This window comes from Crocodylus porosus, unplaced genomic scaffold (genome assembly GCF_001723895.1).
Source record: "Crocodylus porosus isolate Cpor-Errol unplaced genomic scaffold, CroPor_comp1, whole genome shotgun sequence".
Classification (NCBI taxonomy): Eukaryota; Metazoa; Chordata; order Crocodylia; family Crocodylidae; genus Crocodylus; species Crocodylus porosus.
The window spans coordinates 1,564,924-1,590,432 of record NW_017728938.1 but is presented as its reverse complement, the minus strand read 5'-3'; the positions used below and the strand labels follow the sequence as shown (position 1 = coordinate 1,590,432).

The window sequence follows — 25,509 nt, the reverse complement described above, 5'->3', positions numbered from 1 at the left end:
AGGCAAGGAATCCTCCTCACCCGGGCCTCCCTGACCCATAGTGGGTAGGCCCATCCCATGGAACTGGTGAAAAACTGACGCAAAATACCCATTTAGCAAGTTCGCTTTTTCCTGGACATCAACTGTCAGTTGCCCCATCTGGTTTAGCAGGGGTCCAATGTTGCCCTCACTTTTCCTCCGGCTCCCCACGTATCTAAAAAAGGACTTTTTATTTTCCTTGATATTTGTAGCTAACTGGAGTTCCATCACAGCCTTGGCTTTCCTGATTTGCTCTCTGCAAGTCTGGACTAAAGCAGAGTATTCCTCTTGGTAGTGGTTCCAGTCCTCCATCCTTTGTAGGTCTTCCTTTTAAGATGCAGGAGGTCCGCCAGTTCCCTGGAGAGCCAAGGGGACTGCTGTGCCCTTCTGCAGCCTTTCCTTCAAGACAGGATGGACTTTGCTTGCGTATCCAGGATTGTTTCCTTGAGGAGCAACCACTCGTCCTGAACTCCCCTCTCCATTGGGTTGTGGCCCTTTAGGGCCTCTCTGACAAGCCTCCTTAGCTTGTCAAAGTCAGCTTTCCTGAAGTCGAGGACTTCTGTATTACTGACTGACTTGCCAGCTTTGTGGCAGATGGTGAAGGTGATCAGCTCGTGGTCACTGTCACCCAGCTTCCCTTCAATTGTTAGGTTGCTGATTAGGTCATCCCCGGTTGCCAGTATGAGGTCGAGCAGCGCTTTATCTCTTGTCGGCCTGCAGACTCCCTGCGTCAGATAGAGGTCGTCCACACGAGAGAAAGCTTTGGGACCACTCGGATTTGGCCAAGTGCTCCTCCCACGAGATGTCTGGGTAGTTAAAGTCTCCTATGACAACCATACACTAGGATCATGTGGCCTCAGCCAATTCCCTGGTGAACTCCTGGTCAAGGTCTTGACTCTGGGTAAGGGGTCTGTAGTAGACCCCCACCATAGTATCCCCTGTGCCATGTTCCCCACGGATTTTAACTCAGAGGGTCTCAAGTCGTCCACCGTGGGTGCCAATGTCAGCTTGCAGGGACGTGTAGCTTTCCTTGACATAGAGAGCTACGCCCCTGCCCCTTTTATCCACTCGATTCCTCCTGTACAGGGTATAGCTGTCTATACCTGTGGTCCAGTCATTGGTGGAGTTCCACCAGGTCTCCATTATCCCAATGACATAGTAGTTATTTGCATTTAGTAGGAGAACAATTTGTGTATAGACACACAAGTGTCCCCTTAGGGGCCCTTGCCTTGCCTACATTTTGTTCCAGTGCTAGGGCACTGCATTTTGAATGCAGTGTAACCTCCCCAGATGTCTGTACACATGCACTGTCACTTCATTATTAGCTAGTAGAGGCCCACCGATACGTTGGTGCCATATCGTATTGGCACTGATGTAAGGAAAACTGACATTATCCATAATTAGCTTTTTTTGGCTGATGTGGCTGACAATGTCACTGATAAATGCTCTGTGCATGTGGGCAGCTGCAGCACAGCAACACAGGCAGCCAGGAGGGCAGCCCAGCAGTGTGGAAAGGTAGGGGGAGGCAGGGTGCGTGGAAGGCATATCGAGGCCCCTGTGGTGAGGGAGGGAGTGGGGCTGGCGGGGGGAGGCGCTGCACAGCAGGGGTGGGGCAGGAAATGAGATGGAGCCGTGAGAGGTTTGTCTGGGGGGCATGGTTGGAGGTAGCTCCCACCGCTATGCAAATCCCAGGAGGGCATGGGGAGTGTGTGCCCCTGGATCTGTGCATGGGGCTAGGGCTGTTGCCACTGTGGGTTGGAGCTGGGGCAGGTAAGTGATTTCTCTATCAAACCCATGATTTCTGGCCAAACTAAGGATACCTTTCTACTGAGATATTCATGTTGATTTAAAGCCTTCAAGCTGCACAAAATTTACTATGTCTAGGTAAGTTTTTCCAATAGAATATTACCCTCAGTAGCCCTGCTAAAATCCCCATGGTTGTTGCCCATGGTGAAGCTACCCCAGAGTTAAGGGGAATTTTTCACAACGATGCCTGACATAGATAGTTCCTCAAATGATTTTTCTTTTAAATTAAGAAGCCTCCCTTCAGTCTCAGATAAAAAGGATGGAAATCAGAGTGGAACCATAAGCATGAATTATAAATTACTATAGTATTCAAAACAGTTCACAGAAGAAAAGCACTCAGTAATGGGGCATGATAATGTAAGATTGTAGAACCAATACATTTTACAACCACGTTGATGGCTTGGCAAACATAGTATTTAATTCAGGGGTGAACTGATAAAGATTTTTTGGGCCGATACCAATGTCCAATTACTAATAAGCCATAAAGCCGATACCTATCCAATTGCCGATATGCAGCCCTGCCCCTGCCCCAGCTCCACAGGAGCCTTGATCTGTGCCCCCCCCACACCCCTTCCCTTCCCCACGCTCCTACCCCCAACAGACTTACCAGCTGGACACTGCTCGCTAAGCTGCTGAGCTGCACACCTGGCCACGTGCATGCTGTGGCTGCATGCATGTATGTGGCATTTCTTAGCAACATTATTGGCCACATCAGCCAAAAAAAGCGACTGCTGATAATGTCAATTTTCCTTTTATCAGTGCCAATATGATATGGACCGATGTATCAGTGCACCTCTAATTTAATCCCTATAGTTTAACTGCAAATGAGCACAGGTTAGGTTTCCATTTTTAATCCTAAAGATGACTAGAGAAAATGGAAGAACTGCTAATCTTAATTTTTTATCAGTAATTTGGGGGGTATGTTGATTAACGCAAAGTACATAACCTCTGCATTGTTTGTAATGAAGTAATCAATTATTTTTTCTCCAAATGGAACATACTATGTCTCAAGATGATGTTTCTACCTTAAATACACCCAACATTAGAAGAGGTCACAGGTTGGTACCAGATACTTTAGGGTCTTCCTTTACTTTTTGGTCAGTTGCCTGACTCCAGAATTATGAACTACAGTGTAGTATACCTTCCACATGAGTATGCTAGTCTCCCGATTTGAGTATTTCACAATAGCAATCCAAAAGATAGTGTCTTAGCATAATTACATTTTAACTGTGTCAGTCCTTATAGCCTTTGTAAGCAGATGCTATTATTTACCAAAGTTTCAAACCAAGGAGAGAACAGACTCCAGAATAAACTTATTGTTTTAGATATTAGAAAAAGAAACAAAACCCAGAGATAATATGGGTAACTGATACACTGGGCAGAAAGTTGAAGGAAAGATTTGTTATTGAAATGAGAATATGGCTTTGGTTTCCAAATTTGTCACCAACTGGCTGATCTCATCTGTGAAACGGCAACAATACTGACTTACCCTAGAGGCAAGCTCTGAGAATAGATAACAGACTATAATATGCTAAATGATCTTTATACAGAAGATGTTACCACTGTACTACAAAGACTGCTGTTGACAAGCTCCTGAAATTTTGTTTAATTCTTTTGATAACTAATTAATAAAAAAGACTACACACTACGTTTTGTGTGATGAGAGGATGCCTCCTGATTAGAGATGCACCCCACAGAGGATTTTCCTGATACTTTTGTAAAACCATGGATCACTGAATTCACGTTAAATATTCTTAGATGTGCATGTCTAAGACATGTTACCAGAATTAGTCATGCTGGTTCTCACAGCTTGGCAGAAGGAGCAATCAAACAGAATTAGCACCATTATTTAGCAGTTATGTAATGATCCAATATGCAAGCAGTTGAACTAGCTGGCTCCAGGTGACCAGACAGACAAGAGTATCGCTGATACTTCTCTCATGGGAGAGGGATTTCATTATAGACTGAGTTATGATGAAGTTGGTTTAATTTATTATTCTGAAAATTATTAGAACAGTTACTATAATTTATAGAAACTTTTACTTAATATGCAAATGTATCCTCATTCTGAAACATTCATAATTTGGGACACTGTTCCTTTCAAAAGCCAGTAGTCAAGTGAACCCAAACAGCTCTTACCATAAACTCTGTTGATGTAATTGTGTCACAGGCAAAGGGGCCTTCTCCTCTCCAGACAGGTTTCAGACCATTTTAAGTTCCAGAGAGCAAAACCTACCCCTTAAACTCTCTCTTTTCAGGCAGCTACCAGTTATTAATGTTACTCATGATTAAATATCCCAAATAAACAATTGTTTCCAAAATTTGTATCATTTTCAATAATCTTAAATACTGACACTGTAGCTCCAAGGGGTTAGTACAGACAGTCAAAAACCCTGAGGCTGAATTGATTCCATCTAGATAGCTCCCTTTAAGTTGCATAGGTTGAACTAATAACCAACTGAACTGACATTCAGTTTTCAGTTGGGAAAGGCAGGGGGAGGCCTGCACCTACCCAGGGCAATAGGTGGGGGGTGCTAGTGTGTGTTTCCCAGCCCAGCCAAGTGTCCCCAGACCTCAGCTGTTCCCCCAGAGGAGGTTAAGGAGTCCCCTGTCTGGGGCTGGCACACCTTAGAGGAGCCTCCCTCCAAGAAGTTTCCCCCAGCCTGGGCTACCCAGTCCAAACATCCCTGGGGAGCTGAGGGGGATTCCCTCCCTCCCCCTTCCCAGCTGCTGATTGCTTCAGTGGCTACCACAGGAGGGAGGGAGAAGAAGTCCTCTGGGCTGGGTGTCTGCCCAGGGCAGCCCGAGGGAGCTGAGGTAAGTTCTTCCTCTCCTCAAGACCAACCCCAAACCCTTGCCTTAGCAGTTGGAGTCTCAGGGATAGCCCATGGAGCAGAAGGGAAATTCCTCTGCTCTCCTGCATTAATTTTCCCTCAATCTTGCAGCACCTAAGGCAAAACTGCCTGGGAAAGAGCAGGAGAATTTCCTTGTGGTCCTTGAAGCTGCCTGAGACTTGCAAGGGCCCTTTTCAAGAAAAGAATTCCCCTCTGCTCCTTGGGGCTGCCCCCAGGATGGGGGACCCTGGGCTGGGGTGGGGGAAAGCCTCCAAAGGCAGGGACTCCCTGGTGCCCAATTCTGGGCTGCATGGGTAGGCACCCAGCCCAGAGTACTTCTCTCTCTCCTGTGGAAGCCACTGAAGCAATCAGCAGCTGGCAAGGGGGAAGGAGGAGAGGAGAGGGCTGCCAAGGGTTGAAAAGCCCCTACATCACAGGGGCTTTCCCTCCCCCACACCATGCTGTGTAAACCATGGCTACAGTAGTCTGGGGGTCTGTTCCCCTGCCCCCCATCCCTATGGGCTGATGAATGCAGGCAAGAAGGAGGCTAAGGAGCAGAGGGGTAAGGCAGTTTCTGCTCCTCTGGAGCAGGCAGCATATCCCAGGGCTGCAAAACATCCTGGGATGCTGGGGGACTGTGAGTTAACTTGACACAGGAAGGGATCTGGGACAGAAGTTCCATAAACTGGTTTGATCTCAATCAGTTATGTCTGATATACTACATCCAACCAAGTTTATCTTAAGCCAGTTTGGGTAATTTTGAAAGCAGTTTACATGCACTGAACTTCTGTTACAGATTTAAACCAGTTTCTAATCACTTAAACTGGTTTATGTGCAACTTCTGTCCCTAGCCAAGTAGGGCACACTGCAGCAGTGTAATTCAGAAATACTTAAGTTTAATTAATTTTCTATGGAAGACCATATTCTGTACACAAGGTGACTATGGGGAATTGGGTAAGTGCTTTGTGAGCTGCTGCAAGTTGGAACTGAAAAGGAATTGTCCTGAGGAGTTTGAGTGCACTTGCAAACTGTGTTTGGATGGTAACATGTGATCTGTTTAGTCTAGCTTTTGGTGCTGCCTTAATTGGCGATCTCTTTAATTTATAGCGACTGGTAATGCTTTTATTAACCTTTAATTGTAAGTCATTTTTTTTCTTTTCCTGTGGGAATTAATGCAGCAGTTGCATTTTGCAACCTCAAGTGGGCACATAAAAATAGCTGAACCCTGCTGAATAATACAGTCAGAGATGGACCAGGAAGGCAGAAAGAAAGGAATATTAAAAAATTACTGCTGGGTGTTTAAGATATCAGCCTCTTCAATTTATCTAAAAAAAATGTTGTTTGTTTCATAAATCTAACAAAACAGACACTATTTATGAAACAAACAAAATTGTTTTAATGAAAATTCATGGTGTTTTCCTATAATCTTGTCTGAATGGTACAATAGGAACTTATCACGTTCTATACAGAGAGAATACTAAGAGAAAAACTAGATGCATATTAATTAAATTTGTTTCTCTCCGTAAAAAAAAAATAACTGCCAGCCCTAGAGTCAGAACACCCAGTATACTGTTGGCTTTTTTTTTTTTTTTTTTGGCAACAAGGTCATACTGTTGGCTCATATTCAGCTGCTGGTACTGTAACCCTTCAGGTCCTTCTCTGCAGTACTACAGACTAGCTAATCATTCCTCGGTTACAGAATGTTTTTGGTGTTTGGGTTATTGTTTTTTGCAGCTGTTGATGAGGGTTTGCACTGGCAATTTGTGGGGATTCCTTTGGTTAATGACTACCTGCAAATCCCAGAGGACTGGACTCAATGGCCCACGAGGTGCCTTCTAGTTCTAAGTACCCAAACAGCAAGATTACTGCTTGAACCATTTATCAGAGCACAGCATAACAGGCAACATAATATGAAAGTAGTAACAGCAAATTTAAAAAACCAAGTTTGAGTGAGTTGCTATCAGGGTTTAAAAATATTTACCAATACCGACTTAAAGGGCAAAGCCACCAGCTGGGGGGCAGGGGATGAGGAGGAAGAACCACAGACACCACACACATACATGTAGCTACCACAACACTGAGTCATGCAGTGTGGTATTCAATTCAATACTATCAATTTACTTTTTTTCCCTATGGGGACAGATACTGGGATTCCTATCATGAGTGCCAGCCACTGGCCATAATGAAGAGCTCAGTTTTTACATAAGCATCCATACAGCATATTTCAGATAAATTTAAATCCTTTTGCCACAGATATAACCCTGGGAGTCTGATGAAACAGAGAATATATCCTTTTTATCTTGCATACAACACAAGAAGATAACATGCACCTTGTTTTTGAAAGGAAGAATTAAGAAAAAAAAGTTTTTTCCAAAATTATGACTGCATACAGCAGGCACTGAGCCTAATGTTCAACAGATTCACCCTCCCTTTCCTGAAGACTGGTCTTCAGGGATAGACCTATGATGTGAAAAAAACTAAAGAGTCTCCAGAGTCTGGCGCAGCTGTCTGTAGCCAGACTGGCCTCTGGACAGCTGCAGCAAGCAGGCTGCAAACAGCTGTGCCGGGCTCCACAGCTCTGGCATCAGCTCCATGCTGGCGGCTACTGCACGTGCACCTCGGAGCAGACAGCAGGGATAGGGCCTGGGCCTGAGGCAGCACAGCCCTCTTGCTATCCACTTTGAGGCACGCATGTAGAGCTGTGAAACAGGAGGAGACAGACCAGGAACACATAACAGACAGCAAAATTGCTCTAAGAAATTTTAGCTTACATCAAGACCATTGAAAAGGAGAGAGAACCACTAACACCTATGGAGTAAAGAACAATGAGGCATTAAGTCAACTGATTCCCTCAGCTGCCAAGACAGAAATGCCACAGTAGCTGCACCACGGAACAGGAATCAAAGTAAGGTGTTTCCATCCAAGTCAGCTCTTATTTCAAAGGGCACTTCTCCAACCAGCTGTGAGGGTCCACTGATGTGCTTCAGAAGACTGAAGCAGCAGCATCCTTGGAAGTAAAAGTCATAAAAAACAAATCAGTGGTTTGTCCTTAATTTGGCAAACTGCTGTGAACTAAGTGGCTATGAACCACATGGATATGAATGATTTGGGTTCTACTGTATTACACTATTTGTAAAAGTCTCAGTGTGGCACCAAATAGGAAGTATACATTGTTAGCAACTTCTATCCTATGCTATGTATATTATTACATGGAATGTCTATGTAATAAGAAATTATGAATTCTGTTACCCAAGAAAGCTAAATCAAAGAGACACTGACAAGATACTGAAGCTGTAAAGAAGACTTTGGAAGTGATGTACTATATGTGAGACTCAGTATTATGGATAAGGTAAGAAAGTAGCAAACTGACACAGTCTAGACTGGATAACCAGTCCACACTCCATATCATAGCTGGGCCACCAAGTCTAGTAATAGGATTATTAGATCCTATTTGTTGTTAATTATAACAGTACTGAAATTTAGCTGCTGAGCTGAAATGTTAGCTACCAGCTTCAGGTTGATTCTGGTTTCTTGAAGAATTCAGCTATTGCTGATGATATGACTAAGCGATTTATCATGTGATATAATCCCTAGGTGTTTGAAACTGAACACCTAAAATCAGCAGATTTTAGTTGTTCTCTACTCAAAGAACCTTGCCTGCCTAAAATCAGTAGAAGGCAGTGGTAGCAATGCAGAGCAGCTACAGGGCAGCCCAGGTGGCAGTGACAGCAATGGAGATGCAGGGCAGCTCAGGGCAGCACAGGCTCTGGGCAGCTGTAGCAAGAAGTGCCCAGCAGCAACGAGGGGGAAGGGCTGCTCTCCCCCTGCACCAAGCAACAGTTTCTGCCCAGCGCCACCACTGGTGCTCAGCCTGGACAGGTGAGCCCAGAATAGGTGCAGGGCATGCTGGGTCAGAGCTATGTGTGCAAGTCCCCACTGGTACCATGGGGCTAGGGCTGGCAGCAGCCAGAAGGAGCTGCCACTGCCTGGGCTGCCTAGAAAGACAGTCTAGCCACAGGGCTGCCCCAGCCCTGCTGCATACCCAGGTGGCAGCAAGATGTGCTACAGCCGGACAGTGCCTGGGCCAGGCAGGACCAAGTGACCCACCATGGACCAGGCCATATTTTGCCCACCCCAGACTATCATAACCTTGCCAGTACCTACTTCTGATTTAACTAATGCAGACATGACTAGTGAATCTACTGAATGTCAGGAAGTCTACTAGCGTTCTGCTATCATCATTTTGGATCTGCTGCTCAAATTGAGATGCTTATCGTGAAAACAACCTGAAGTAGCAGCTCAGCTCAATCTGAAGCTCATAGTGTAAAAGATCCAAACAGGGGAGAGGGGGAGGGGAGATCCACCATAGATTTAGTGAAGTCTATATGAATTGCCAGAAGGAATTATAACTTTCTGCTAGGATTTCCTTTGAAAAATACTGTTTAATTATTTACAGGGACACAATGGGGAAAGTGAAGCTGTGTTTTTTCCGCCCTCGTCCATCCCATCAGTTTTAATGGAAGAATATGCTGGATAGAGAGAAGTAAAGCACGTGCACATTGTGCAGCTAGTACTATGGTGCTCAACCTTTTTTTGTCTAGCAGGCTGGATGGGCAGCGCTCAGTCCCTCTGTGGGCTGGATTTGGCCCATGAACCTGAGCCAGCACCTGCGGCAGGTGTGGCAGGGTCTCAACGTGGCCAGACAGGAGGGAAGGGAGCTTGGCTAAGCCGTGGTGGGAGTGGGCATGATATAGCTTCAAGCTAGATCCAGGGGGGGTAAAGGAGGCACGGTCCAAGCCCAACCTGGCCAAGCAGGAGGAAAGCGGGTGTTGCCTGGCCCTAAATTAAACCCATAGAAGGGGGGTGTAACTTGGCTCCAACTTGGCCTGGCAGAGGGCAGGACCTGTGGCCTGAACCTGCAGCATTCGGAGAAGTGGGGAGGGGTACAGGTTCACCTCAAACCAGCAGTACAACGGGAGGAGGCATGGCTTGGCCCCAATCTGGCTATGCAGGAGGAGGATTGTAGCCCAGCTCAGACCCACTGAGCAGGGAATTAGGACAGGGTGGGCAATTATTTTGGCCAAAGGGCCACTTACTGAGTTTTGGCAAGCCATTGAGGGCTGCATGACAGGCAGCCAGAGGCAGATACATGCTAATTTTCTAAATTTTTTAGGGGCCCTGTGGGCCAGATAGAATGGCCTGCAGGGCCACATTTGGTCCATGGCCCACATTTTGCCCATCCCTGAATTAGGATATAGGTGGTGGGAGGGGTGGCAGTATTAGCCACCACTGCTGCCCCATTTCCTGACCTTTGGGGGTTCTTAACCTCCAGCTCACAGGCCAAATGTGGAATCTGGCCTGTGGGACTCACCAATTTAGAATATTCTGGACAAAAAAAATAGCTTAGAACCAATTCCCCATTGGCAAGCTATATTTTCTTTTATTATTAAGACAAATATGTTCAAATAACTAGTCTGCACTGCTTTAACTAAGCCAGTATGTTCTGGTATGTGTGGGAAAAGAACTTAAGACAGGCCCCTAAAACTGTGCTTACATTTTCCACTACACTACGATTCTCAGAATCAAGCTGTTTTTTTTTTTCTTTTTGAAAGAATTCATCATGGGTGGCTTACCGTATTTATTTGCATATCACAGGCACCTTCCCCCTCCTCCCACCCCCAAATTAATCCTTCACAATGGTGGTACATGTTTAATCAAGGAAGATGATTTCCATACTGGAACAGAAGTATGGTGACGCTGGAATGGCTGCTGGAGGCTTTGCTAGGCTCCATCCCGGTGTGGGAGGGATAGACTTCACTCATGAGCATCATTCAACGTCTAGTTCAGGGGTGGGCAAAATATGGCCCACAGGCTGGATCCAGCCCACAGTGGGACTTTGTTCACCCATGGCAGGTCTCTCAGTCCTGCGTGGCCTAGGCGCCCTCCCACCCATGACAAGTCCTGCCACCCCCTGGCATGCAGCTGGACTGCATTTCTAGACAGCCCAGGCAATGGTAGCTCTTTCTGGCTTCCACTGTTGCTAGCCCCAGCCACACAGTACTGACGGGGACCTGTGCACACAGCCCTGGCCTGGGCCCAGCCCGCCCTCCATCTGCTCCAGACCTGCCCCATCTGGAGTGCAGCAGTGCCAGAACCTGTGCTCACAGCCCCAACCCTGGGCCTGGGCCACCCTGCACCCACTCTGGACTGAACCGCCCTTAGCGAGCAGCAGTGGTGGCCAGGCAGAAGCTGCTGCTGGGCATGGAGGAAAAGCAGCTGCCTCCCGCTCACCACTGCTGGTCCCTTCTTGCCGCAGGCACCTGGGCTGCCAGCAGTGGAGAGGAGCTGCAGGGCAGCCTGGGTGTAGGCTTCAAGCAGCCGCAGCAAGAAGGGCCCAGTAGCGGCGTGGGGGAGGTGGCTGCTTTCCCCCCATGCCCAGCAGCAGCTTCTGTCCAGCTGCCACCGCTCTCCATGGGCAGGCTGGTTTGAAGGCGGCCCAGGGTGTCCTGGGCCCAGGGTTGGGGCTGTGGACACAAATCCCAGCTGGTCTGGAGCTGGTCTGCTCCAGCTGAGGTGAGGCTGGAGCAGGGGCAGGGAAGCCCAGGGTCAGGGCTGTGCGCGTGGGTTCCAGCTGGTCCACTCTGGCCAGGGCAAGTCCAGAGCAGGGGCAGGATGGGCTGAGGCCAGGGCTGTGCACTTAGCTAATGCTGGGCATTCGTGGCAGTGGCAGGGAGGAGTTGCAGGGCACGCAGACTCCAGACTGTTGCTAGGGGGAGGGTAGTGCTGCCCAGCCAGCAACAATTCCCCAGAACTTCCTATGTGGCCTGTGGGCTCAAATAATTGCCCTCCCCTGCTCTAGTTGCAGCTGCAAAAGCTTCAGGTTTAACTCCATCATTGCCAAATCAGCAGTAGCTTCCAGCTGCTCATCTGTGAGCATCCAGCCATGGCAAGTCTATGCTGCGGCAGTTAAGATTCTATAAATAATCTTTTTCTCTTCATGCTGCTTTACCAAAACAAGATTTGGGGGCATGTGGTACATAAGGAAATATCTAGAGGTGCTCTGCTTAAACAAAGTCTTCCGTTTCACTTCCACCGTACACCAGATGAACTATAGAACAGGTCATTCTTGACTGAAGTAACAGCATCAAAAACAATAGGCCAAAATCCTGCCTGTCTTGCTCATTTCAACAGTTCGACTCAATTCAGTAGGTCCATTTGTCTCCCTGCATTGCTTGAAGTTTTAGTAGCCTTAAAGCCTGACACTGACATAACAACCAGCAATAGGTGTCTGTTTTGCAGGCAAGCTGTGTCCATTTAAATTCTGACATGACTAAACAAGAGGAGATATTTATTTATTCATTTATACTAGCAGGAAAAAAAAATTTAACGGTGTTCAGGTCAGTTGTGATGAAAGGTACTCAAAAGATTTGTCATTTCAGAGTGAACTATTCATATCAACATCCCTTGACTCCACGCAGACCAGCTTAACTGAGGAGTTTTGAGAACTGTTTTTTGCCCAAAAAGGTGGTTAAAGAAGGTAGTATTTGCTATATAAACACCGACTAAGGCTTACAGGACACATCTATTTTTGCTTGGTGTTTTAAACCAGTCAGTCTTCTCTAGGTTAGTCCCGCTACTCTTATTACAGTGAACAAACTAGCAGTTCCCCACCACCCCACCCTGCAGCAAGGAAGCTGAGTGCGACTACGGTGACAGCGCTGGCACTTGCCCATCTTCTACCGCAGTTGGGTCTTGATCAACAACAACCTGGGCACTGCTACTCTGTGGCATATGCATCCCATCCTGGACCCACCAATGGCCTTGCTGGAAAAAGCTCCTGAAGCTCCTCATGGACTTCCTGAACAGGCACCACTGGCTCCAACATGCTGTCCTTTACTTGCCCACCAGCAAGGAAGGGCAGGACCTAATTGACTTGCTAAGCAGGGGAGCTGCCTTCCACCTGCAAACTCTTTAACACCTGTTCTTTGCTGGTGAACCCCTCCTCTGGCAACAGCTGACCTATGCTTTCTTGTGTCAGCTGGGGAAGTTCGACCTTGATCTAGGACTTTTCCTGCTGGACCCTCATTGTCTTGACTGGGAACCACTGTGAGGGGCCTGACCCCTTCCCCCCTCTCCCCAGAGCTTGCCCACCTCTCTTGTGGCCGGAGGGAGCAAAGGGGGGGGTGAGCTGCCACCAGACCCTGAGCTGCAGGGGACCCTAGTGCCTCCTACCCGGGCCCCCCATAGCTCAGGGGCTGCACAACCCGCTGGCAGCTCCCCAGCCATGGGAGATGTAGGCAGGCTTTGGGAGAGAGAAATCAATCAATCAATCAGGCCTCTTGCTCCTTCCCCCCCACAGTGGAGCCTACCCCTTCACTGCCACCATACTGCTGTGGGGTGGGCCCAGTGCTTCCCTCCAGCAGCAGTGCCCTTCTGGGGTCACCTGGGCAGGGTGCTAGCTGCACGAGTGCAGCCCTAGCTCACCTGCAGCATCCACTGGATCCAATGGTGCACAGGGTGCTGGAAGCCTGGGTGTGCTTGGGGGAGCTCAGGTTTGGTGAGCTTCCAGCACCCCATGCACTATCTTTACAGCCTTCCCACCGCCTGGGACTGCCCAGGAATGGGCTGGCTGCCCCAGGAAGGTGGCAGAGGGACAGCTAGGTGTGCTGGCAGCCAGAGAAGGTGGTAGGGATGGTGCATCGGGCACTGGAAGCCTGCCAAGCGCGAGTTTCTCCAAGCATGCCCAGGCTTCCAGGGCCCTATGCACTGTCCCTGCCACCTTCTGTAGAAAAAGCCCTTGTACACCTGAGGAATATCGCTTTAATTTGTTACATAGCAAACTAAAATACATGGGAAGTGTTTTAGTTTGCTATGTTAAAAATTAATTTAAGTCAAAATACACTTCCGATTGTGTACACTGTTACACAATTAAATCTTTAAAAAGGGGCAATTAAACCACTAAAAGGGGCAATTTTCTCATGTGTGTAATGGCTATTAATCACATGTACAAGGGCCCTCTTATTCTATGACTATAAACAAGTCACAAGATCAGACTTTTGACAAAATATGTGTTTATATTCCTAAGCCTGTGTTTACACGTGGACAGTTTTATGTAGCCTTTTCGAGGGTGAGAAGTTTTGATTCCATTAAAGTATTCAGTCAAAGGATAACTAAAAATCCCGTATTTAAAGAAATACTTTTGCAATGAAAATTTAAATCACAAATGTTTTGTGGGTTTCAGCTAGTTTTTTAGGATTCTTCCCATTGCTATCCAGATGCTTTCTTTTAAATGCCAAAGCTGATGTGACACTCAAGTTATTGTTGTAACCACCAGAGAGCTGAAAGCAAGGCAAGGTAAAATTGGTTAGCCATCTCTAGAAAGATACCTGCCAGAGACTGTCTTGAGTCAGTTCAATATCCTGGCTGTACGAGCCCAATGGCTACACCATTTAATGCAATTGATAAAGGGATTATTTATTTAGTTACTTTTATCAATGAGGAGGCCTTAGTTATGCCATGAGACAGTTTATAACAAAGTGATCCAACCAGCCTACCAGCATATGGCTTTGTAAGGAATATACAGCTAGATTCAAACAGCTGTTTACAAAATATCCTTCCCCACCATCCCCTTTCTCTCAAAAGTTTTATTTTAATGCAACAAGACTAAGTAAATCTAGAACTTTCCAGTTTTCAGTTCTGGAATCACTGCTCTGCTAGCATATACAAAACCTCAATTCCTAACATAAAATACAAGTTGGAGAAAAGCCTTTTTGAAATAAAGAATTTCAGAATCTCCCTTTTGCAAAATGCATCTGACAACAGATACTAGACTGGATTCCCATTTAAATGTCTGTTTTAAACCACACAGGTTTGTGTGTCTGCAGAACTGTTTATCCTAGTTTCAATTTCATTAGCAGCTCCCTGCCACTTGCCTCCTGCCCCGAAGCAACCACAACTGCCTCCCTGCCTGAGGTGGCTGGTTGCAATGTTTAGCAGAACAGGCTCCTATGAGCTACAAAAACTGAAAAATATTACAACCATTAAACCATACCTAATGACATAGCGACTAGGGCTGTGCAAAATTTCGACAAGTGTTTTGTTTTGAAGCTGTTTCCATGCGTTTTGAGCTCAAAACAGCAAAATCAAAATGAAACAAAAGGCTTTGAAATGGCTTTGAAATTAAATTAGGGCACTTGAAATGTTTTGAAAATTCCAAAATGTTTCAAGTTTTGAAGTGGCTCAGGGGCAGGAGGCAGGGGAGAGCCAGGGCTGTGCTCTACTTCCTGCCACCAGGCTGAGCTCTGTGGGGCTGGTTGAGCCAGTTGAAGGGCAGCCTTGGCTCTCCCCTGCCTCCCACCACTGGGCTGCGCTCCAAGCAGCTTCGCCAACCCCACAAAGCTGAGCCTGGCGGTGGGAGGTGTGGGAAAGCCACTGGCCAAGGCTGCTCTTCCACCACTTCCCACTGCCAGGCTGAGCTCCATGGGGCTGGCGGAGCCGCTTGGACTGCAGCCTGTTAGCAGGAGGCAGGGGAGAGCCAAAGTTGTGCTCTAAGCAGCTCCACCAGCCCCACAAGAGCTCAGCCCAGTGGCAGAAGGTGGGGAGAGCCAGGGCTGTGCTCCAAGTAGATCTGCCAGCCCCACAGAGCTCAACCTTCCCTCCCAGCATTGCTGGACTCCTTCTGGGGGCACAGCCCCCTAGATCTGCACACGGGATGACAAGAGGCTGCCATTGCTGCCTGGGGGCAGTGGCAGCACCAGTCTTCCCAGTGCTGGGCAATGTCAGTCTTCCCAGGCAGCAATGGCAGCCTCCTGTCATCCTGAGTGCAGATCTGTGGCCCACACTCAGCACCCAGGAATCTGGCACAATTCCACAGCCCTCTTGGGGGTACAGGCCCCTGGATCTCTGCGCGGGATGACAGGAGGCTGCTGCTGCCAAGTGACATGAGTTTTGCTCGTCAGCATCTTGAGGTGCAGTTTCCCAGAAACCCCTGCACCTATCTCCTTGAAACATGGCAGGCTTCATGCCTTCAGAAGGGGCTACCATCCCTGCAATTTTCATCCAAATGAGGCAAGAAATTGTGGTGAGCCAGTAGGGGGTGCTCTTGCACCGAGCCACCCACCTCACTACACCCAACCACCTTCCAGACACCAAGTGCCTCCCTGGGGAGGCCTCACATCTGGCCAACCCCCTTCCTGGAACACACCCGCTAGCCTGGGGTAGAGCTGCCACCACCCAGGGACTGGCCTGATCCTGGCACTGTGCCCCCTGGGAAACACAGGCCTAGTAGCACTCGAGGGTACTTGATTCACTTCAAGAACTTGGGGTGCTTCCCTCAGTCTGAAGCACAAATAGTGGTCTCCCGTAGTCAGCTGAACCAAGGGGATCCCAAGGCATAAGCTAGACCCACTCAATAAGTCTCCCACGCTAGGTACAAAGGATAACTTTATTGGTTACAAGGAGTAGGGTTGGAATAGGGTACAGGGTAGAGCAATATCAGAGAAATCCCATACAGCAAACAGGGTGGCTAAGGTAGCCTTTGATCATGCATCTGAGTTACTGCAAGCTATATATCTAGTTAGATCTCAGGTATCTTACAAGCATCATCTAGAGGCAGGTGGAAATTCCCTCTGGAGGCAGGCAATTCATTGATCATGACTTTCCAGAGAGAGCAATTTTCAGATGGTCCAGCTCTTCTCTCTGAGTTTTCATCATGGCTACCCACTTCCCTCCTGGGCAGTCCTTAATTTATATAGCCCTTATGACCTCATTTACCTGGCCCAATGGAGACCAGCACTGGTTGGTTGGCTGCCAGCCAACCAATGTGAAATGCATCACTGGTTGCCGGGCAAACTGACAGAGTCTCTAGAATACTAGGGAGCCCAAGCTCCTCACCCATGTAAGTGATGCCAGTCACGTAGGCAGGCCCATACTAACCAAATTGTCACAGAGCAGAGTTTTTGGGGAGAGACAGAGGTGGCCTTCTGCCACAGAAATGACAAAGTTATAGGCATTTTCATGATTCCCCACTGTAGCCTGTGGGTGAAACAGCAAAACAGTTTTGATGAAACAAAACAGAACAGTGCTTTGAAATTAAATGAAACATTGAAACAAAACACTGTCCTGTTGAAACGGCAAAACAGAAGTTGAAACGAAACGGTGCCGTTTCGCACAGCCGTAATAGCAACTAACCCATTTTGTACTTTGTCTGTAACACTAACGTAACCCAGGTTGGCATCTTGTTTTCTGTACTTTACTCAGCTATGTGTTCATGACAGCAAATAGAATAATAAAATTTACAATAATTATTTTCTGAAATAGAGAACAAATTTTTGGAGTAAATTTGATATTCAGGCTGCTCAAAAATGCAAGAGACAGCAATGACCCCTTCTCCCCTCTCTCATTATGCATGAACACAGTTGAGTATGTTCTGTTAAAATCAAAACCATTTTGTCTAGTTGTGCACTAGACCTATGAAGTTATCACTGCCTGAAAAACAGCTGAATGTGCTTGGGAAATTATCCTTAAGGATACTCCCTGAACTATAGTATTGCAATCAAAAGCAAATAAATTGAATGTTAACCTTTATCCATGGATTTAATAATAAGTGTTTGGTAGCATTTTATGAATTTCACACACAGTACCCTCACCAGTTTAGAAGGTATAATTTTAGAGTCTGGCTCCTCCATTTGTACACACAGATCTTTCTCATCCTCACCCTCCTATTAGCCCAAGTGCAGTCAATTCTTATTTTTTAAAACTGATGAGAATTCAGTGAGTGATAGCAAGTTTGACAGATCCAAAATACCATTCGCTCCAGGGACTAAGGGAAAGAAGTCTGCACTGACATGTGAAAGCTTTTCCTGGCACATGGGCTTAAAGCAACAATTCTGTACTAAAAAAAAATAACATTCTGATTAACATGTCCTGAGCATCTGAAATTTCCATTGCTTAGATGAAGTGAGCATCTAGTGAAATAGGCTGTCACCTAAAAAGGTTTATAATTCTCAGAATTAGTTAATTTTCTCAGGGACTACTCTGCCCTGCCTTCCAAAAAGAAAGTAATAACTCTTTACTTATGGCTGCAAAGATAAATGTATAAAACAGGAAAACAGTATAAACCAATGCAGAGTTATCTTCCTGAGTTTACAGAGATCCCCCAGTACCTATCTCTACTGCTCATGGCTTTGTCAAATAAATGATTTAACTGGGTGTGATTCTTGTTTTTTCCACAGCTGTCAACAGCATTTTTAATCCATGCAGTTAAAATCCCCACAGTATTGTTAATTATACCCTTCTGAAAAATGTCTCTTTCACTGCTCTGTCAAAGATTCCTTTGACTACAGGAAGCTATGAAGAACTAACCAGGTGAAGGAGCTGTTCAGGCAGAGGACTCAAAAAAGAACACAGAGTAATGCCAAAGCAAGGGCTCCTTTTCACTGGACAGTGAAAAGGCTTCAGGTTTACTGGCATTTTTAGTTAAAAGCTGGTGCACAAGATGGAGGTCCTGAGCAGACTCCAGGGACCTAGGCAGGTAGGAATCATAGCAACCTTCTCAGCAGAGAATAATGGAAGAGCTGAGTTTCTAATCTTTTGTTATGCCTGCTTTTTCCTAAGACCTGAAGAATACATTGCATTCAAAGGCTTGTCTAAGTATATTATAACCAAGCATCTGGTCCAAAAAAAGATATCATGCACAAAAAATCTTGTTTCTAGCAAGAGTTGTTCTTGGACCTTATGAATGGTTTCTTCAGGTTGGCTGACTTGGATTCTGACTGATGTTTAATGAATCTTTCAAACCTTCATCTAATTTCATTTTTCCCTTTGTAGGAGGTAAAGTCTTTCTGACTCTGGTAATGGTACTGAGGGAGATGGAGGGATATAGGTACAGCTACACTATGTATATTGCAATAATAACGCCACCAAAGATAGCCTTAATTAATCAGGATATTTGCGGCACTGAAACTGTAACAGTTCCAACTCCCACGCAGGCTAAGTACCTGAGGAGGTATATCCAAGGTGCTTGGCAGGCTTATACAACTTACACTGAGACCCTTTTACTATGTTTTCACTGGGATTGTTATCAAAACTGGCTAGACTACAGATAACTCATATTCACATTTAGATGGGATTATAGCATAGCTGCAATGTAGACATAGCCTATGAGGGCACAGGGACAAAGAACAATCAGGACTTGTGGTAGAGGTGATATATTTTATTAGACCAACTAGGTTTTTGCAGAAAAAAGTATTTAATTGCAAGCTTTCAGGCAAGCATTTCATTTTATGTGCAGACATTTCATTTTATACGCAGATTAGGCTCAGAGAAAATTTGGAATAGTCTGTTTACCTCAAAGTTGTTTAGTGGTAAGCAGGATTTTACCACACCTTCAACTCTCCTACATACGAAATATGAGCTTTCATTTCCACCCAAGAGAACTTTTACAGTCTTTTCGCCTATGCCTGATGAAGGTGTTTGTGCCTGAAAGCTTGCAATTAAAAACCTTTTTTTGCAAAAATCTAGTTGGTCTAATAAAAGATATCACCTCTGCCACAAGTCCTGATTGCTTTTTCCTCTAGACCAGTGGTTTTCAACCTTTTTTAATAAGCATACCCCTTTTTAGTAAGTGTACCCCACTAGAAGGGGTGGCAAGCGGCAGGACACTGAGTGGGAGGGGCAGCAGCAAGTGGCCGGACGTGGAGTGGGGGTGTGGTGAGCAGTAGAGAGCGACCGCTCAGCGTTTGCGCGGCCCGGCTCTTGCTTCACCCCGGCCCTGCTCCCGTGAGGCAGCAGCACAGGGTGGCGGCACTCTGTCCCGCCCACCCCCGCATGTCCCCTGGGACCTTACAAAGTATCCCCAGGGGTACGTGTTCCCCCTGGTTGACAACTCCTGCTCTAGACCAAAATGGCTACAACCTGGATACCAGTGACAGAGAGAGCTTCCTATCTTGCAGTAAGATGTAAACTCTAATATACAGAAAGCAACATCCTGGAACACAAATCTCTCATTTATTTTATTCCTAGAAATAAGCAAGCAAAGAAAGATGACATGCAGGCCTTTTAATCAGAAACAAAAATGGTAGTTATAGTTTTAGGCCTAGAACTTTTACAGTGACCATTTAAAGGCGACTTTAATATATTAAAATGTATTAATATTTCCCCCCAAATGTACTATTTCAACAAGTAAGTACATTTGTTCCTTATTAAATACCTATTGTTCCAAAATCTGCTAGTTCAAAAATGACTGTTTAGAGAAGGGCTTCCTTCCTTATAGCTCATCTTCTGCTCACTGTGCCACAAAGTTAGAATGCTGAATTTTTTCTATCACTTTTTCAGTGGCACTATAGAGATGTCAGACATAATTCTGACTCTACTGTATGACCAAGTAAAAGGTGGGTTATAGCTTATAACCCAGTATAGTACAGTAAATATATTTAAGGAACACATCAGAACTGGGTACTAAAATAAATCACTTCCTAGGTAAGCGTTCTCTCTGGAAGTTTCTGTTTGAAACAAGGTGGGTTTTTTTCTGGCATAGATATTCAGAACGTGTAGCTCAGATACTTTCTATGAATTCTGCTTCACAACAGAAGCAGTGACTACAGGCTGCATTTAATAATTATATCGACCTTACATCAATAAAATTTTGTAATGGAAGATAGTTCCCTATACTCTTAAATCAGGCCACTGAGTGGCAGTAATAGCCAGAGATCTGGGTAATCTTCATTTTAAAATCCCAAATTCTCTGATAAAAATTCAAGATTCTCTGATTAACCCCCACCCCAATCCAAATTTTTCCATAATTAAAATGGAACATTACTCTACATATATAGAGGTATCAGTAGAACACAATGTTTCATTGATATATTTACCATCTTAAGGCAATTGGAAAGCCTACCAGTGCCTCAATCATTATAATAAAATAAATTCTAAATACTATATCTTTTGGCATTTGATTTTGTTTTTTTAATCATGGAAAAATCAGAGCTCCCCCTGCCCCTTTTGCCCACCAGGATGCGGGTCCAGCTGCAGCTGTTGTCCCAGCTGCTTTGTGACACTGAACAGCCCTGATATGTTGGTGCCCTGCCCATGCCATTGCTCCTCACTCCCTACCCACAGCCCCCCTGCATTTCCACCGAGGCCCCTCACTTTTTCCCTGCAGCCTCCTGCCCCTCCCAGCCATGCCAGAGGGGGCCCCACAGCTGCCAGGATATGGGACATCCTGCCAGATCCCTGCTCCACAGGCACCAGCCATAGCTGGGCAGCAGCACCTGAGCCCCGGGTGTTATGTGCAGGAGGCAGTAGTTGCTGTGGCTCAAGTGGAGCACACAGCCTACCCCATGGGCAGCACAGCCGGAGTGAAACCGAGTAGAACATGCCGGGGGCGAGAGAGGATGTGGGCTGCCTGCTGTGGGGTTCAAAACACCCCGTCCTGCTGCTGTCCCCTCAGGGGCCTCCACAGGCCAGCAGGTGGGACCTGGTATGGGAGGGTGGAGAGGGTTGGGGACACTCAGTGCTACCGCCACCAGGAGCTCTGTGCCACCACGGTGAGGTGCCCCTGCTCGCCCAGCACCAGTGGAGGCTGGGCAGGCAGGGGACACCTTCCCATGGCAGCATGGCTGGCATTGGGCTCCCAGCAGCAGTCGCACCAGCACTGAGCATCTGCCACTGCCCCCAAGTTGTGTTTCTTTGCTACTGCTAAGAAGGCAGGGGGCACCTCACCTCACCTCACCATGCCCTGCTCTGCCTTCCCAGTGCTGGGTCCTGCCCATTGGGCCACAGAGGGGTGACCCAGTGTGTAGTGTCCCCTGCATCCTGCTCCCCCCAGGCCCAAGCAGCCCCTTGCAGGCTGGAACTCTGCCATCCTGGAAGGGGAAACCCACCATTTCCTGCATTTTTCCCCTTTAAAGGAGAAAATACCCATTTTTCCACGGTGAAAGGAAAACCCTTCTAGTCCCCTGGAAATGACTTGTAACTAAATTTGAATTCCTAAAATTTGGAAGAAGTATTAAGTTTTGCTGGCTCTTAATTCTGATATATTTAATGTCACACAAGACCTTTTAATCAATGCTTAATGGACTTTCTGATAGTATAATAATTTTAAATTAAAAGCACAATTCTAAAATTCATATTTATATTCCATGATGACAATATCAGCTTCTTTAGAATACACTATTCTAAATGTTAGGAAGAGATCAGGTTGAACTGAGAACATTAGAAGACAGTTTTATATTGAAATAAAAATTAAACAAACTACAACAAAATAATATTATTAAAATAGATATAATAAATGAGGGTAAAGTGTTTTTGAATTTGAGTACAGCAATGCATTCGTAAACCTAATGATTGTCTTTTAGCTGGTCACGAGATAAAAAACAGAAGCTGAAAAAGAAAATTATGTACAAAAGCTTGTTCTTATCTGCTGTTTAACTCTTCCCCCAGCGTTTACAAGCTCCCCACTGTGGCTTTTGGTGACAGATAAACCATCAGTCAGAGCATTAAGTATTAGCTCACACATTTTTCAACAGACATTTTCAGGAGCTAAACTGATCAGGAAATGTGTTTACTGAAATAACTCTTCAACAGTTAAGAAACATTTATTAACCCATATCTTTCAGAAAAGCTATACTTTTTTCTGACCCAATTCACCATGTGATCAACACAAAAGCAAACAGTACTGCTTTCATCAGTTATGGGCAAAGCATCCTTTATGTACTGGTGTCCTGGACAGAAGACAGGTTACTGAGTTTAAAAAGCAGTTGGGGTCATAGGCTCACTGGAAAATAGGGCAGGAAGGGATCTCAGAAGGGCATCTACTTCACTACCTGCTCAAGGCAGAATCGACACTGATTAAACCATCCCAGCCAGTTTACCAAGATTAAAAAAAAGATTAGATATTTATACGACTAGCAAGAATATCCAGAGTTTTAATATTTAATTATTTTGTTTGTTTGTTTTTTTTAAAGGAAACATTAAGCCGCGAGTTTCATTTTTAAACCAATTTCCAGCTACGGATCTCATATTACTCACTAAATGCAGGGGATAATTTATCTCATGATTGCCTTCCCCTGATCTTGCAGGTTTCTCCTGTGTGAACTCCTACATGTTCTATAGCAGAGGTGGCCATCCCACAGCACAGGTGTCACAAGTGTGGCATGGACACTCTCTGGACATAGCACACAGCAACTCAGGGAGGGGACAGGCAGCGCAGTGGCGGATCAGGGAAAGAAGCAGAAACCAGAGCAGCACATCAGGCTGGGAACAGAAAGCAGAGCAGCAGACTAGACAGGGAAAGGGCATCAGAGTGGCATTTGGGGAGGATGCAGGGCTAATCTGTGGCACCCCTGCCAAAAAGGTTGGCTCCCACTGTTTTGTGGGATGTGTATATTATTGCACACACGCATAAAAAGAAATGAGTGAGCAAAGTTAAAAATGAATGCATTAACCTATTTCTGAATGGTTTAACCACTTAGCTGAGCACTTGACAACTTGTGACAGTGACCATACAATTCAAATACACTGCAAATCCAGTACTATTTCATGAGAGACAGAGACTGATGATAAATCTGTCTGAGCTAAAAAAACCCCCATACAATTAGCATACTACATTTGACCTGAGCCTTCAAGAGGCACCTGCAAAATCCCTAGATCTGAAAAGAGATTGAGACCCAAGGGTTCTGTTATTCTGTCACACAGTTAAAATGTGCTTATTACATTAGTAATTAAGCTCTTGCTTTGCTTTTGGTGCTTTTTTAAAGTCCTTTTTCCACTAATATGCAATTTCATCTCCTAAATCAGCTACAAAAGCTAAGGCTGTTTTATAATCTAAATTATATATGACACCCAGACAAACAGTTAGTTCAACCTGAAGCTTTTCGTAGATGTCATAGACATTAGGGCCTGGAAGGGACCTTGTGAGATCGAATCCAGCCCCCCTGTCATAGGCAGGAAGTCTGCTGGGGTCAAATGATCCCAGCAAAATAAACATCCAAATGACTTTTGAATGAATCCAGAGTAGGTGTTTATGCCACCTCCGGGGGGAGTCTGTTCCAGGCCCTGGACGCAGACTGTAAAGAAGTTTTTTCTTATGTGCAGTCTAAATTGGCCTTCCAGGAGTTTGTGGCCATTAGACCTTGGGAAACCCTGGTGAACAACTGTTCTCCCAGGTCCTGATGCACCCCCCTTATATACTTGTACGCTGCCACCAAGTTCCCCCTGAGCCTTCTCTTCTCCAGGCTGAAGAGTCCCAAGTCCCTCAGCCTTTCCTCGTAAGGCTTGCCCACTTGGCCTTCGATCATACAGGGGGGCTGTCTTTGGACTCTGTCAAACTTGTGCATGTCCCTCCTGAAGTGGGGGGCCCAGAACTGGTTGCAGAGCATTGTAAGCTAAATTATAATCCTTTTCTGATCTCACTTTTCCTAATGAAATTAGTTATACTTCCTGGAGCCAGTGATATTATTACTGTGAAACCAAGAAGTGTTCTAGGAACACAGTCCAAAGAAGTTCTCTCATACAGACAGCTGACCCACGGTGGATATAGATGTAATGACTACAACCCAGTGGAAGAATGCCCCCCCCACTACCAATGTATTAGGAGTACACATAAGCCTCCTTGTCCCTCCCCTGTGCTGAAAATACATCACTAGAAACCCCCAAGTCAGCATTTCCCAACTTTTTCCAACCCATATCACACTTACATAAATAAAAAAAATTGCAGCACACCACCCCCAAACAGATAATATGGCCCCTGCTGCCACCCACTGCCCTGTGCTGCCACCGCTCTGTAGAGGAGGGTGGGGAAGATAGAGCCATGCCTCCCCCCCCAGCATTACGGGCAGGGTCCTGTTTATTTATTTGTGCGACTTTTCCAGGATTTCACGGCACACCTGTCCACGTCTGATGGCACACCTGTTGGGAAACGTCGCCCTAAGGGAAAACAAACAGAAGGTCCCCAAACCCAAACCTGTCTGCCTGCCTCATCTATTCCAAACCTACTTCAACCCTACCTGCCTGGCTCATGGGCCTTTGACAACAGTCATTTCAAAGGCTGCAGATACCTTTTCAACCAACAGGTTGTTCTGCTCCTGCCTTCCAAGGAAATCTTGAAACAGAAAGAGCTGGGATTTGTGAAGAGAGATGACTGAGCACATGGATTTACTGGCATCAGCAGAGAAAATCCACATTTCAGCCCCGACTTAAACAACATCCCCCTTTGTCCCAGCGACAGGCTTACCCTGGCTCATGAATATTCCCCAAGTTAATAAATTCGCTTCGGTTTCAAGTCCACCCACGGACGAGCTCTGACGCCGCGCTTGGCCGGCACGAAGAGAGGCGCTGGCCCCAGAGCCTGGGAAGGTAAAGAGCCAGAGTCAACAGCGGAGCCCGCAGGAGCAAGTGCAGCTGGACCCGGAGCAAGACCAGGCTCCGCAGTCAGCGAGGGGGAGCGCGAGCGGCGGGGCTCGCAGGTATCGCCGCCCCGCCACAGGCGCCGCTCGAGGAGGCGCCGACATGGGGCAGTGAAGCGCGGAGGCTCCGGCCGGGCCCCGCAGGGGTGCAGCCCCCGGGCGATGCCCTGGCGCGGCACAGGGGCAAGGAGGCAGAAGAGCAGGGACCACCGCTTGCTCCCGAAGTGGCACCAAGTGCCTGGAGCAGCCGGAAGCAAGTGCCCGCGGGGAGACGCGCATCCCCCGGGGCGGAAGGCCGAGGCGGCGAAGAGAGAGGCTGAGGCTGAGGCTGCGCCGCTTCCTCTTTCTCCCGGCGCCGGGCGGGGCAGGAACTGCCGAGCGAAGCGGGAACTCCCCGCGCCGGGCCCAGCGCAGGTACTGCCCGCACCGCCCCCCGCCCGCACCGCACC

The 25,509-nt window shown here is 46.6% G+C and overlaps 1 protein-coding gene across 1 annotated transcript in view; it reads right to left on the bottom strand.

Moving 5' to 3' along the window:
* The window catches only part of PRKCD (protein kinase C delta), a 136,000-nt gene that overhangs the window by 110,259 nt on the left and 232 nt on the right, over window positions 1-25,509 (bottom strand). Inside the window, exon 2 of the mRNA XM_019547434.1 lies at window positions 24,889-25,002. The gene's annotated coding sequence lies outside the window, so the exon portion shown is untranslated. The remainder of the gene's footprint in view (window positions 1-24,888; window positions 25,003-25,509) is intronic.